Below are 13,635 nucleotides of genomic sequence, written 5' to 3'. Positions count from 1 at the left end.
GAACTGAGAATTTCAAGGGCAGCCTGGGTAGACAGCAAGTTCAAGGCCAGCATGGGCTACACAGTGAAAACTTATCTAAAAAGAAGTGGTGATGCCTGTAGTCCTAGCTACTTGGGAAGACTACAGTTTAAGGTCAGCCTAGACAAGAAGTTTAAGAGAACTCATCTTGGGAGACCTCATTTCAACCAATAAAAATCTGAACATATGATTATATAGTTGTAGTTCCAGATATTTGGGGAATACAAATAGGAAAATTGCAGTTCAAGCTGGCCCAGACAGAAATGTAATACTCTATTTGAAAAATAAGTTAAGTAAAAATAGGAGGTGTGGCTGAGTTATACCTGCTTAGCAAGCAAAGCCCTGAATTCAAATACCAGTACTGTGAAAGAGTGAAAGAGAAAGGGAGAGGGAAAGGGAAAAGGAAAAGGGGAAAAGAAAAGGAACGGGGGAAGGAAAAGGGAAAAATATGAAAAATTGACCAAATGAGTCAGCTCTTAGCCTTCCCTTTCCTTTAGTTTACAATGGGTCCATGAATTAATGTTCTGATCTCCCAAGGCCTAAGTGGCTTGATCCAGAACTCCAAGCATTTTGTCATAATTGCTGAGACCAAATTTGGCAGAAGTAAATAGTCAATTTCTCACCGTCTGTTGGATTTCATACAATTTTCTGTCGATTTACAGGAAACAAGTATCAATATTTTCAGTGATTTATAAAAGTTATAGATTTTAAAAGCTCCAGACTTTCTTTTGAGGGTGATGATTAACAGAGATGGCAGACTCCCCTGACATGCAATAATATCACTTACGAGTGCTGTATGATTGCAAAGAGAATGACTAGGCAGCAGAATGACCAAATTCTAAATAAAAACACTAATGCTAATGGCTCATAACTGTAATCCTAGCTACTCAGCAGGCTGAGATCTGAGGATCAAAGTTTGAAGCCAGCCCAGGAAGGAAAGTCCATGAAGACTCTATCTGTAGCTAAGAAGCAAAAGGCCAGAAGTAGAACTATGGCTCAAGTGGCAGAGTGCTCATCTTTTTTTTTTTAATTTAAAATTTTATTTTATTTTATTTGAGAACATACTGTACAGAGGGGTTACAATTACATGGGCAGGATAATGCATACATTTCTTACCAAGCATTGCAGCCTCCTCCTTTGTTTACCCTTCACCTCCCTTCCCAGCCACCCCCCTTCCCCCCACCCAATCATACCCCCCTCCCCCCACCCACACCGACATTGTAAAGCTGGTTTTGACATGACATTTTGTACTTCTCATTGTTGCAACAGGTCCACCCGAATCCTTAAACGACTTGTTTGTCCCCATCTCCTCCACATGTTATACTGACATCAAATATAGTGAAAGCGGGGGTTACACTGTGGGGGAGGGACATACAAAGCAACAAAGAAATAATCTTATAAATGCATTAGAAACACATGAATGAAAGAAACGAAGACATTAAAATACATATTTAAGGGTTCATTTTCCTAACATCACATTATCTGACCTTTTCCGCTTGACTCATACCTATACTAGATATTGCAAATAAGGGAAACCATGGGACCTATGTTTCTTTGGGCCTGGCTTACTTCACTTAATATAATTTTTTCCAAACCTTTCCATTTCCTAACAAATGGGGAAATGTCATTCTTTCTGATGGAGGCATAGAATTCCATCAGAGTGCTCATCTTGAGCAAAAAAGCTAAGGGAAAGTGCCTAGGCCCTAAGTTCAAGCACTAGCACCTTCCCCCCCACTGCCCCAAGAAAAGAAAAAAAGGCTAGGCATGGTGGCTCATGCATGCAATCCTATCTACTCAGGAGGCTGAGTTCTATGGCAACTTGACTCTATCTCCAATTAACCAGGAAAAGGGCAGGAAGGGGTGCTGTGGCTCAAGTAGAGCAATAGCCTTAGGCAATAAAGCTCAGCCATAGCACTCAGGCCCTAGGTTCTAGACCCAGAAATGGGTCAAAAAAAAACAAAAATAATCTGAACAAGGTGGTGACACAGGCTTGTAACTTCAGCACTTGAGAGGCTGAGGCAAGAGAGTCACGAGTTCAGGGCACACCTCAGGTACATAGTGAAATATTGTCTCAACAAAACAAAAACTTCCAAATAACAAAAACAAAAGCGGAAATAACTATAGATCGGAACTGAAATAAGCCATATACATACTTGATGCGTGAGTTATAACTATCTGTTTTCAGGATTGTGTATTGATACTCACATTTTTTCTATAAGGTACACAGCAAGATCTTTGGCTCCAGAGTCTGTGCTCTTCAGTTGCAAATGGCACCGGGAGAGCAGGCTACCTTGCACAGACCAGAACAGAGAAAAGACCACAGAGCCAACTTCCCCTGGTGCTCACTGAGCATCAACAGCTCACACTACAAAGAAACAGACAAACAGGAAATGTCCAAATAATGTGTTCCCAGAACTTGGGCAGGAGCTATCTCTATAGAAGCAGCTGTCACTGGCAAAGCAAAAACAAAAACCTATGTGTATGGGGCAAATTTATGAAAGAGCATTCAATCTAGAAGTGAACCAAGAAAAATGGTTTTAGGAAAACTTCCCTATTGCTCTGCATTTTTGTGGAACATACAAATGTTTTTTTTGGCTCCACAAGAAAACTTCTGCACCCCAAGAAGCCCACCCAATTGTTCATCTCTTTCTTGTAATGAATCTTCTGTCTCTGGGCCCTTCTCCTGAGTTTTCAATCAAATCTCCCACTAGCAGTGTTGAGGGAGAATGGAAAAGAAGGTGTGAGTCTGATCAAGGTACATTGCATGAGTTTTGTTGTGTTTTGTTTTTGTCAGTCGTGGGGCCTGCAATCTGGGCCTGCAATCTGGACTGTCCCTCAGCTCTTCAGCTCAAGGCTAGCAAACTAACACTTGAGCCACAGTGCCACTTCCAGCTTTTTTCTTTTTGCTTATGTGGTGCTGAGGAATCGAACCCAGGGCCTCGTACATGCAAGGCAAGCACTCTACCACTGAGCCACTTTCCCAGCCACACCCCAACTTAAATTGTAAAGTTCATTTTTCAACATAACATCTTGTACATCTCATTGTTGCAATGGATCCCTCCCCCATAGCATAACCCCTGTTTTCACTGTATTTGATGTTGGTATAATTTGGGGAGGGTAAGGGGAAGAAAAACCAAGATGTTTAAATAGAGATGTGTTTCTAATGTGAAACAAAATTACTTAGCAGAATATCTGACTACTATAATTTTACTTTCAAACTTACCCTATATTTTAATATCAAATCACATATATTATGCCAGTGTCTAAGCTCAAATTGCCTTCAATCATTTCATTTCAGTCATATATAATAGGGGCAGGCAGGCCACTGCAGCTCACACCATTTAATAAAGAGATAGACTTTGAGAGGATTTCAGTTCAAAAAGAGTCTAGGAAAGAAATTATCACCCATTTCACACTAAAAGGTAGGGATTTTGGAATGCAACCATGATCCCAGCTACATGGCAGACATAGGTAAGTAGGAGTATAGCCTCTGTACAGCTGGGTGCAAAAATTGCTAATCTGTGAGCAAACTAATTTAAACAAGAAATGATGGGTGGAATGCCTCAAATGGTAGAGTACCTGTCTTGCAAACACAACATCTAAACTCAAATCAATATCCTGAAGATAAAATAAGGAAAGGAAAGGAAAGCCCATATTAAGCCATGTGTTAAACGTGAAGATTTATACTTAACTATTTTAGCTATAAATGCCATCATTTATTTCTAGGGGAAGACATATTTTGTGTCAAGCTTACATGAAAAATAACAGACTATATACAAAGCTTTGGTAAAACACAGGTGTGACATACAATGGTGGCCACTTAAATTTGCATGTACAGTGAACCATATTGCAGGGGTGTTAAGGTTTGTGGAAGTCCATCCTTCTGATGAATTTGTCATGATGAAATTGCCTAACCATACAGTTCACTGGGCAGATCCTGCTGGAACATATATACATATAGATTCACAAGTGAAAATAACCTTTCCAATGAATAACTTTTTACCTGAAGCAATGCATTTCTCTTTTTTTTTTTTTGTCAGTCGTGGGGCTTGAACTCTGGGCTTAGGCACTGTCCCTGCAATCTTCAGCTCAAGGCGAGTGCTCTACCATTTGAGCCACAGCTCCACTTCCGGTATTCTAATGGTATATTGGAGATAAGAGTCTCACGGACTTTTCTTGCCCAAGCTGGTTTTGAACTGTGATCCTCAGATCTCAACCTCATGAGTAGCTAGATTACAGACGTGATCCACCGGCGCCCAGCTTCAATGCATTTCTTAAAGTATCCAACACTATATCACACTTATATGGTTGCTGATTCCTTTCAGCTTTTTTTTATATTGAGCACTGAGTATTTCTTGTCTTCTATTCTTCAAAATGTCTTCCATTAAACATACTTGTGTAAAATTCCTTTCAATAGAAAATGAAAAAGACATTGTCTAATCTGGCTCTTCATATGTCAACAAAATATTTTTTTTATAATTTCAAGTATATTTTCTGCTCTAGACTTATATCTGTACATCTCACATCCCTCTTTTCCAATGATACTTTATTGGAAGGAGAAAAGGAAGGATCATTCTGTTACTTTGGGAGCTTATGTTACTAGCCACTTCAATAAGCCTTATGGAAATGGAATTCTGAAACCATTCATTAGAAAGATATCTTATAAATGCGTTAGAAACAAATGCATGAAAGAAAAAAAACATTTAAATACTTATCTTAGGGTTCATTTTCCTAACATCACCTTATCTGACCTTTTCTGCTTGACTCATACATATACTAGATATTGCAAATAAGGGAAACCATAGGACCTATGTTTGCTTGGGCTTGGCTTACTTCACTTAATATAATTTTTTCCAAGTATTTCCATTCCTAACAAATGGGGCCATGTCATTCTTTCTGATTTGTTTCTAATGCATTGATAAGATTATTTCTTTGTTGCTTTGTATGTCCCTCCCCCACAGTATAACCCCTGCTTTCACTGTATTTGATGTCGGTATAATTTGTGGAGGGGAAGGGGAAAAACAAGTCATTTAAATAAGGATACAGGTGGACCCGTTGCAACAATGAGAAGTACAAGTTGTCATGTCGAAAACGAACTTTACAACTTTGGTGGGGGGGGGGGAGGATTGGGTGAGGGGCCGGGGGAGACTGGGAAGGGATGGGAAGGGGAACAAAGGAGGAGGCTACAATGCTTGATAAGAAATGTACTCATTATCTTGCCCATGTAATTGTATCCCCTCTGTACAGTATTTTCACAATAAAAAATAAATTAAAAAATAAAGATGTCTTGAAAGTCACCTTTCTACACACTCATGCTTTTCCCTCAAGTAAATCAAAGAATTTAAAATAATTAACATTTTAAAGCTAATGTGCAAAAATGCACATAAATGGTCTAAAAATATAATCTTACCAAGCAGATATTTCCAAGAATTATTTGCAGTGTAAGGCACCACCTTCACCCAATGTCATACAACATGTATCTGCCAGTAGCATAACCCAAAACTAGGCTAAGGAATCTAGTATCTGCTACCATACTTTTTTTTGTCAGTCATGGGGCTTGAACTCTGGGCCTGGGGACTGTCCCTGAGCTCTTCAGCTAAAGGCAAAGGCTCTATTAATTGATCCACAGCACCATTTTTTGTTTTCTTTGGTCAATTGGAGATAAGAGTTTCATGGACTTTCCTTGCCTGGGCATACTTTGAACTGTGATCCTCAGATCTCAGCCTTCTAAGTAACTAAGATTACAGGCGTAATCCTCCAATGCCCCACTGCTACCATACTTTTGAATGTCCTTTGTCTAACACTATTTGTCTTAACAATTAGTTGAAATCTATAAACAATATAAAATTTGGAATAAAACATTTACCAATAATACAAAAAAGTTCTCTTTCAGCATGTGTTTAAAATAATTGTATTTCTGTATATATGAGGAATTAGATTAAATTAATTCCTTTCATTTCTGATCAATATGTATAACACCACTGGTCATGTCAGGCTTGGAAGGCACAGAATAGACTTTGACACATTAAGCACTAGAATTGATCCAAGCACTGCCCATAAGAAGAACAACCATAGGGCTATGAAGGTGGCTCAGTGGTAGAGCTCTTGCTTTGCATGCATGAGGCCCTGGGTTCGATTCCTCAGCACCACATAAGCAAAAAGAAAAAAAGCCAGAAGTGGCGCTGTGGCTCAAATAGTAGAGCTCTTGCCATGAGCTGAAGAGCTGAAAGGCAGTGCCCAGGCCCAGTTTCAAGCCCCACGACTGACAAAAAAAAAAAAATCTTTCCATTTCCTAACAAATGTGGTAGTGTCATTCTTTCTGATGGAGGCATAGAATTCCATTGTGTATATATACCACATTTTCTTGAGATAATCAACTACTGAGGGACAGCTGGGTTGGTTCCATATCTTAGCTATGGTAAATAATGCTACAATAAACATAGTTGTGCTGGTAGTTTTGTGTGGTCTTGTTTGTGATCATTTGGGTAAATGCCCAAAAGTGGGATTTGTTAGGAAATGGAAAGACTTGGAAAAAATTATATTAAGTGAAGTAAGCCAGGCCCAAAGAAACATAGGCCCCATGGTTTCCCTTATTTGCAATAACTAGTATATGTCTGAGAGAAGCAGAAAAGGTCAGATATGTTGATGTTAGGTGAAATGAACCCCAAGATAAGTATTCAAATGTTTTTTTCATACAATTGTTTCTAACATATTTATATTGCTTTGTATGTCCCTCTCCCAGCATATAACCCCTGCTTTCACTGTATTTGATGTTGGTATTATTCGTGGAGGGGAAGGGAAAAAACAAATGGTTTAAATAAGGATACAGGTGGACCCATTGCAACAATGAGATGTACAAGTCGTTATGTCGAAAAACAAACTTTACAACTTTGGCGTGGGAGAGGGGTTGTGGGTGGAAGTGGAGGGGGAGATAAGAGTGGGCAGGGGGAGGGGGTAAGGAGGGGGGATATGTGAAGGTATAGGAAGGGGTAACAAAGGAGGAAGCAACAATGATTGATAAGAAATGTACTCATTGTCTTGCCCATGTAATTGTAAATCTTCTGTAGGGTATTTTCATAGTAATAAAAAATTAGAAAAAAAAACAGTGTGATTTAGTGCTACTGAAAATATAAAAATTTGATAAAATTACAACTCTCTTAATTCATTTGTCCATTCAACTATAATAGAGGGGGGCGAATAGTGTCTCAATCCTTTAATTCCAGCTGCTCAGGACATTGAGATCTGAACATATTGACAGGGAATTCTGTGAGACTCTTCACCAGACAGCTAGAAGTGGAGATATGGATCAATTTGTAGAGTGCTTGCTTTCAGAAAATAAGTTGAGGAAAGCAGCTGTACCCCAGGTTCAAACCCCAAAGCTAGCAAAAATTAATTAATTAAATTTATAGAGAAATAAAGTATTATGAACTGTCATCTAAATAATATTGTATATATAAGTATATAAATGTGACAATTCTATAAACATATTTATTATTATCTATTTAATTGATAATCATTTATTTTCATTATATATTATACTAGGTTATATTATATTTATTATATTTTATTATGTGTTTTATATATTATATAATATAGTATAAATTTATATTATAAATACATTATATATTACATATACTAATCATATAATATACACAATTATATAATAAGTAATGTTATACTACATCTATAAGATAATTAAATATATTTGAAATATATACTGTAAAACAATATATATGTATATATATTAGAAACGGTCATCTAAATACAAGCAAATGTTTATTCCTTCCCTCTAGAGTAGATTCGTGTATCATACTGAACTAATGATTTATATATTGACATATTTAAAGATGTAAGCCATCAGGCCAAGGAGTGAATAAAGGCACCTTTTGTTGCAGAATAGATTGCATACACAATATTAGGTAAATGATAACAGGTTGCTTTCATTTACCTAGTATGAGTAAGATAACAAGTTGTTATCATACTGACAGGAATAACATAAAACACAGAGAATCTCCCTGGTGAGGCTGACACTTGTGTATAGTCCTAGATATTTCGAATGTGGATATCTGAGAATTCATGTGTGAAGCGAGTCTGGACAGAAAGTTCATAAAACTCTCATCTCCAATTAACCAGCAACAATCCAGAAATGGAATTGTGGCTCAAGTAATAGGATGCCAGCTTTGAGTGTAAAATGTCAAAGGAGAGTGCAAGTCCTTTCATGCAAATTCCAGAAATGGCATGAAGAATAAAAATCAAAACCAAAGCATAAAACACATCGAAACACAAAAGGACAAAAGTTATGCAAACTTAAATGCTACATTGAGAGATAGAGCACACTAAATACAAAAAAAAATGACATTTAGACATTTTCACTCAATTGAAAAATAAACCAGGATAAGGTGGTATATATACACAATCGAATTTTTCTCATCCATTAGAAAGGATGATACTGCATCATTTTAAGGAAATGGTAGGACCTGGTAAAAACTCGATTAAGTCAAGAGAAACTAAGAATGTATGTTTTGTCTCACCTGAGGAAGATAGAATTAATCTCTAAATATACAATAGACAATTGGGTACACTTGGTGTATATAAGTGTAAGGACTGAAATATGATAGATTCATATTAGAAATTAAATGATATAATTTATTAGAAAAACTAACTTATAGTCCAACAAAATAAACACTAGGAATCAAGTAATCATAGGTGACAGTGAGATCAAGACCAGAAAGGCAAATTAATGAAGAGGTGAAGAAATAGGGGCTGAAAAGGTGGCTCAGTGGTAGAGTGCTTGCCTTGCATGCATGAGGCCCTGGGTTCAATTCCTCAGCACCACATAAGCAGAAAAAAGATAAAGTACCACTGTGGTTCAGGTGGTAGAGCACTAGCCGTGAGTTGGAGAGCTGAGGGACAGCACCTAGGCCAAGAGTTCAGGCCCCCGACTAAAAAAAAACCAATGTGGAGAAATAGTTATAAAATCAAATTTGCAACTAAAATTAATTATTGTAAATATGCATTTAATTTTACATATATTTATTGTTTATAACTATAGTCTTTTTGTACTTCTTGCCTTTTTTGCTTTTAAATTCTTTCAATCTCTTTGTTGTGTGGAAAATGCACAGACCATGTTACCTTTACCTATGCCTCTTGTGTTGCTGAGATTAATGGCATGAGTCACCATGCTTCACTTATTTGTGCAGATTGGGACTTGTAAAGTTTTGTCTAGGCTATGTTCAAAGTGTGATACTCTTGATCTCTGATTTCTGACAGTGATCATAGATATGAGCCGGCACATAAGGCCATTTATCCCACTTGGAAGACATGAAGTTTAATTTCCCAAATGACATACAAGACGACAAACAGAAAAGTAATCCCTTAATTCTGGTAAAGATGAGTTTCTAATGTGAAACAAAATTACTTTTTAAAATATCTGACTATTGTTGGCTGGGAAGATGGCTCAGTGCTAGAGCGCTTGCCTTGCATGCATGAGGCTCTGGGTTCCATTCCTCAGCACCACATAAGCAGAAGAAAAAAAAAGCCGGAAGTGGTGCTGTGGCCCAAGTGGTAGAGCACTAGTCTTGAGCTGAAGAGCTGAGGGACAGCGTCCAGTCCCAGAGTTCATGCCCCACGACTGGACCCCCCAAAAAAAAGTTTATAAAAAAAATCTGACTATTGTAATTATATTTTCAATCTTACCCTATATTTTAACATAAAAAAACAGTGATTAAACTCAAATTTCAGGTATGCAACTGTGGCTTCCACCTGTAATCCTAGTTACTTGGGGGACAGAGATCCCAAGATCATGGTTAAAAGCCAGCCTGGGAAGGAAAGTCTGTGTGACTCTTATCTCCAAAATTAATCACAGAAAAAACCTGAAGTGTCACAGTGGCTCAAGTGTCAAGCCAAAAAAGCCTAGGAACACTGACTAGACCCAGAGTTCAAGCCCCAAGACTGGCAAAAAGAGACTATTATTGCCTTTAATCATTCATTTGGATCACCTATACTGAGAGCAGGCTATTGGAGTTCACATAATTAACTGAAGAGGTAGAATTTGAGAGTATCATAGTTCAGAATCAGTCTGGGAAGGGAGGTATTAAGATTTCCATATCACTGTAAAGCCAGGCAGGTTGGAATGCATTCATGATCCCAGCTACTTGGCAGACCAAAGTAAGAATGAGCTTAGCCTAGCTTCTGTTTGACCATCAACAAAATTGATAATGTATTGGCAAAATCAGTAAATAAAAAGATTGTTGATGTGTCTTTATTTGTAGAATACCTGTCTCGCAAACAAAATATCTAAATTAAAATTAAATTAAAATTAAAAGAAAGTGAAAGGAAGGTGAGAAGGAAGGAGGGTGGGAGGATAGGAAGGAAGGAAGGAAGGAAGGAAGGAAAAAGGGAGAAAGAGAAAGAGAATGGTAAAAAGAAATATAGAAAACATATAGTCAACATGTGTTAGATGTTAATAGTGACACTATACCATGATAGATATAATTGTCATCATTTATTTCTAGGGGAAGCCTAGATAAAACAAGAGCAGATTTCAGCCATGGATACATGCATGTGTTCACCATCCACGAACTGTTACTGCTGCCTCCTCCTGGACCAGAAGACATCCAAATAAACAAAAATAAAGCCTAAATAAAACAATAGCATACATATACAGAGCTTTGGTAAAACCCAGGCCTGGCTTACAGTGTTGGACCAACAGGATTGCATATCTAGTGTTATTTCAGGTATGGTAAAGTCCATGAACCTAATGATCTTACAATGATGAAATTGCCTAACCACATAGTTCCCTGGGCATATCACTGCTGAAACAAACATTCAGTCAGAGGTTAACAAAAGTAATATTTACAATGAAATAGACTGAACAACATGACATTTTGATCAAAGATATTTTTACCTGATTCGTTGTATTTCTTAAAGTCTCCAGTTATATATCACACATACAAAGTTCCTGATTCCCTTCTGCTTCATTATTGTCTTTTTTGTTTGTCTGTTTCAGAAATACACAGGGCATTTCTTATATTTTTGTCTTATGTAATAATTATATAATTATGTAATTATATAATTATACTTTTCTATTTCTAAATTTTACCTGTATAATCACAATTCATTTTTTTCCAAAGGGCACCTTAGTGGAAGAAGGAAACGGAAAGTTAATTCTGGTACTTAGAGAACTTCTGTTATTAAAACTCCAGTACATGTATGGAAAGGAACTCTAAAATTATACTTTTGCACACTAATACTCTTTCCTCAACCAAAATAGCTAATATTCTTAAAGTTAATGGGCACAAATGTGCATAAATTTTTTTAGAAATAAAATGAACACTTATGAAACATTACTGATACTTGCAAAGAATGCTTTACAGTATAAGATAACACCTTCACACAATATGTATCTGTCTGGTACTATAACCCCAAACTAGACTATGGCATCTAATAACTATCACACTTGGATGTTTTCTTTTTGTAAAACTATTTTATCGTGTTGAGTAGTATGAATTGTATACCAATTTAAAATCACATTTGGAATAAAACAGGTACTAGGTAAGACTTTTGTGGATGAGGTGGTGTGGGGTTTCCAATGAAGCCCTCTCGGTTCATAGGAAGGAGTTTGCACTGCCACAGCCTCTGTGGTGGAGCAGGGTAGGGCTTTGAGAGTGGAGGCCAGGCTGGGTAGGGCTTTGAGACATTTGGGCGGGGGGTAGGAAGTAATGGATTTGTTAGGGGTTGAGTTTCTGGTGGAGCAGGACAGGGCTTTAGGAAGGAGGCTGACAGGTATCCCAGTGTCCAGTGCAAAACGGCAGGGTTAAAGGGAAGATGTTGTTTGCAAGGCCTGGCTAAGAGAAGAAGGCTGCAAGTGAGGAGGTGTAATGACCTGTGAGCGAGAACATCCACATAAGCACAGCTAAAGGTGTCAACGGTGCTTTACTAATATGTCTGCAACCCTGTCCTAGGTTATTAAAATTAGGAGCAACTGCAAACTCCAGGGGGTAAGTTGTTTTCCTTTTTCCTCTTTCTTGCAAGCCTCACCTCTCCACTCTCCACTGACCTCTTTTCAGGCCTCCTGCCTTGTCACAGGCCTCTCCACCTCTTCACAAGCCGCTGGGCTCGCTGAACTCCTCTCCACTCTTCACAGGCCTCTGAGGTCTCTGCAGGCCTTTCTGGCCTCTGTTCAAGCCTCTGCTCCTCTCAAGCCTCTCAGCTCTGCCCAGTTCTCTCAGCTGCCTAGGGCTTCCCCAGGCCTCCCTGCCTGCCTGGACCTTTTCTGGCATTCTCTGGCAGCCTGGGATTTCCCAGACCTCTCCTTGATCCAGTTTCCTCAGGCAATCCCGGGCTCTTCTCAAGCCTTAGGAGAGCCGGGCACTGCTCTGCTCCAGGAGCCATGTCTCTTGTCACGTGTCTGTTATGGCATCTCATTCTTTCCATCCCCTTGGAAGCCCCTCTTCCTATATCTGGTGGCCTGTCCCCCAAGCCACCCTTTGACACTGCTACCCCAAGTGTCCTGGCATACATGAGGGTGGCATCAGTGTGGGGCAGGACATCCTCGCCCCTCAAGCTCTCACAGAGGTTACTTAGAGGAAGGGTTACTGGTGGAGCGCTGTGGGCCTCCATGGGATAGGCAGGGTGGGATTTCCCGTCTAGCAGGGTGGGAAATTTGAGGGAAGAGGCTGATGGAAGGCAGGGTTTCTGGTGGAGGAAGGCTGGGCTGATGGGGAGGCTTTTGAGGGGTGTGGCTTTGAGAGGGAAGGGCATGTTATGAAGAAGTGGGCTAGTAAAGAGCAGGGTTTCTGGTGGAAAACCCCGTATTTTCTGGCATGTGGTATAGTGGAAGGGTTTCTGACAGAGCAGAAGGGGGCGGCAATGAATGAATGAGCCTTGTCAGTATAGGGCTTTGAGAAAGCAGGGTGAAGATCCAAAGGACCAGACTAGTTAGAGTGGGGTTTTTGGTGAATCCAGCCAGGACTTGGAGAGGTGGAGTAAGTTTGATTGGGGATTTCAGTTATGAGGCAGGATATTTAAGGAGCCTACTGTGGGCAGGGTTTCCAGTAGGGCAAGGCAAACCTTCAAAGAAGGGAATAGGGAAGGACATGGGTTTCCAGTTGAGCCTGGTAGGCTTCAAGAAGGAGGCCAACTGGTGGAATGGTTTCCAGTGGAGCAATGTGGGCTTCCAGAATGAGCAAGGATGATGGGGTTTTCTGGTGGAGAAGGACAGTACTTGGAGCCTAGAGGCTAGTTTAAGGTGGGGCTTTCAGAAGGTGGTAGGGCTACAATGGTTTAGGATAATTATATGCAGGGTATCTTATGGAACGGAGTGTGGATTCTCCAGAGGAGCCCAACTAGTTGTTGGATGAGGAGCCCAGCTGAGGGTTGGGTTAATGGGGGAGAAAGGCAGGACGTGGAGTGAGTGGATGGGGAGGTGGGAAAGTATATTGTGGAGCACAGCAGGCTTTCCAGGGAGGAGGTGGGCTGTATGAGTAGCTTCTAGTGAAACAAGGCAGGGCTTCAAGGGCAAGTATAGGGTGGTGGATGGATTTTGATGTAGCAGGACAGGGCTTCATGGGAGGAGTTTAGTTCAGGGAAGGGTTTTGAGAGGATTGGCTGGGTTGT

The sequence above is a fragment of the Dipodomys merriami genome, unplaced genomic scaffold (assembly GCF_024711535.1).
Source record: "Dipodomys merriami isolate MVZ:Mamm:240054 unplaced genomic scaffold, mDipMer1.0.p SCAF_1185, whole genome shotgun sequence".
Taxonomy (NCBI): Eukaryota; Metazoa; Chordata; class Mammalia; order Rodentia; family Heteromyidae; genus Dipodomys; species Dipodomys merriami.
This window is presented reverse-complemented; position numbering follows the sequence as displayed.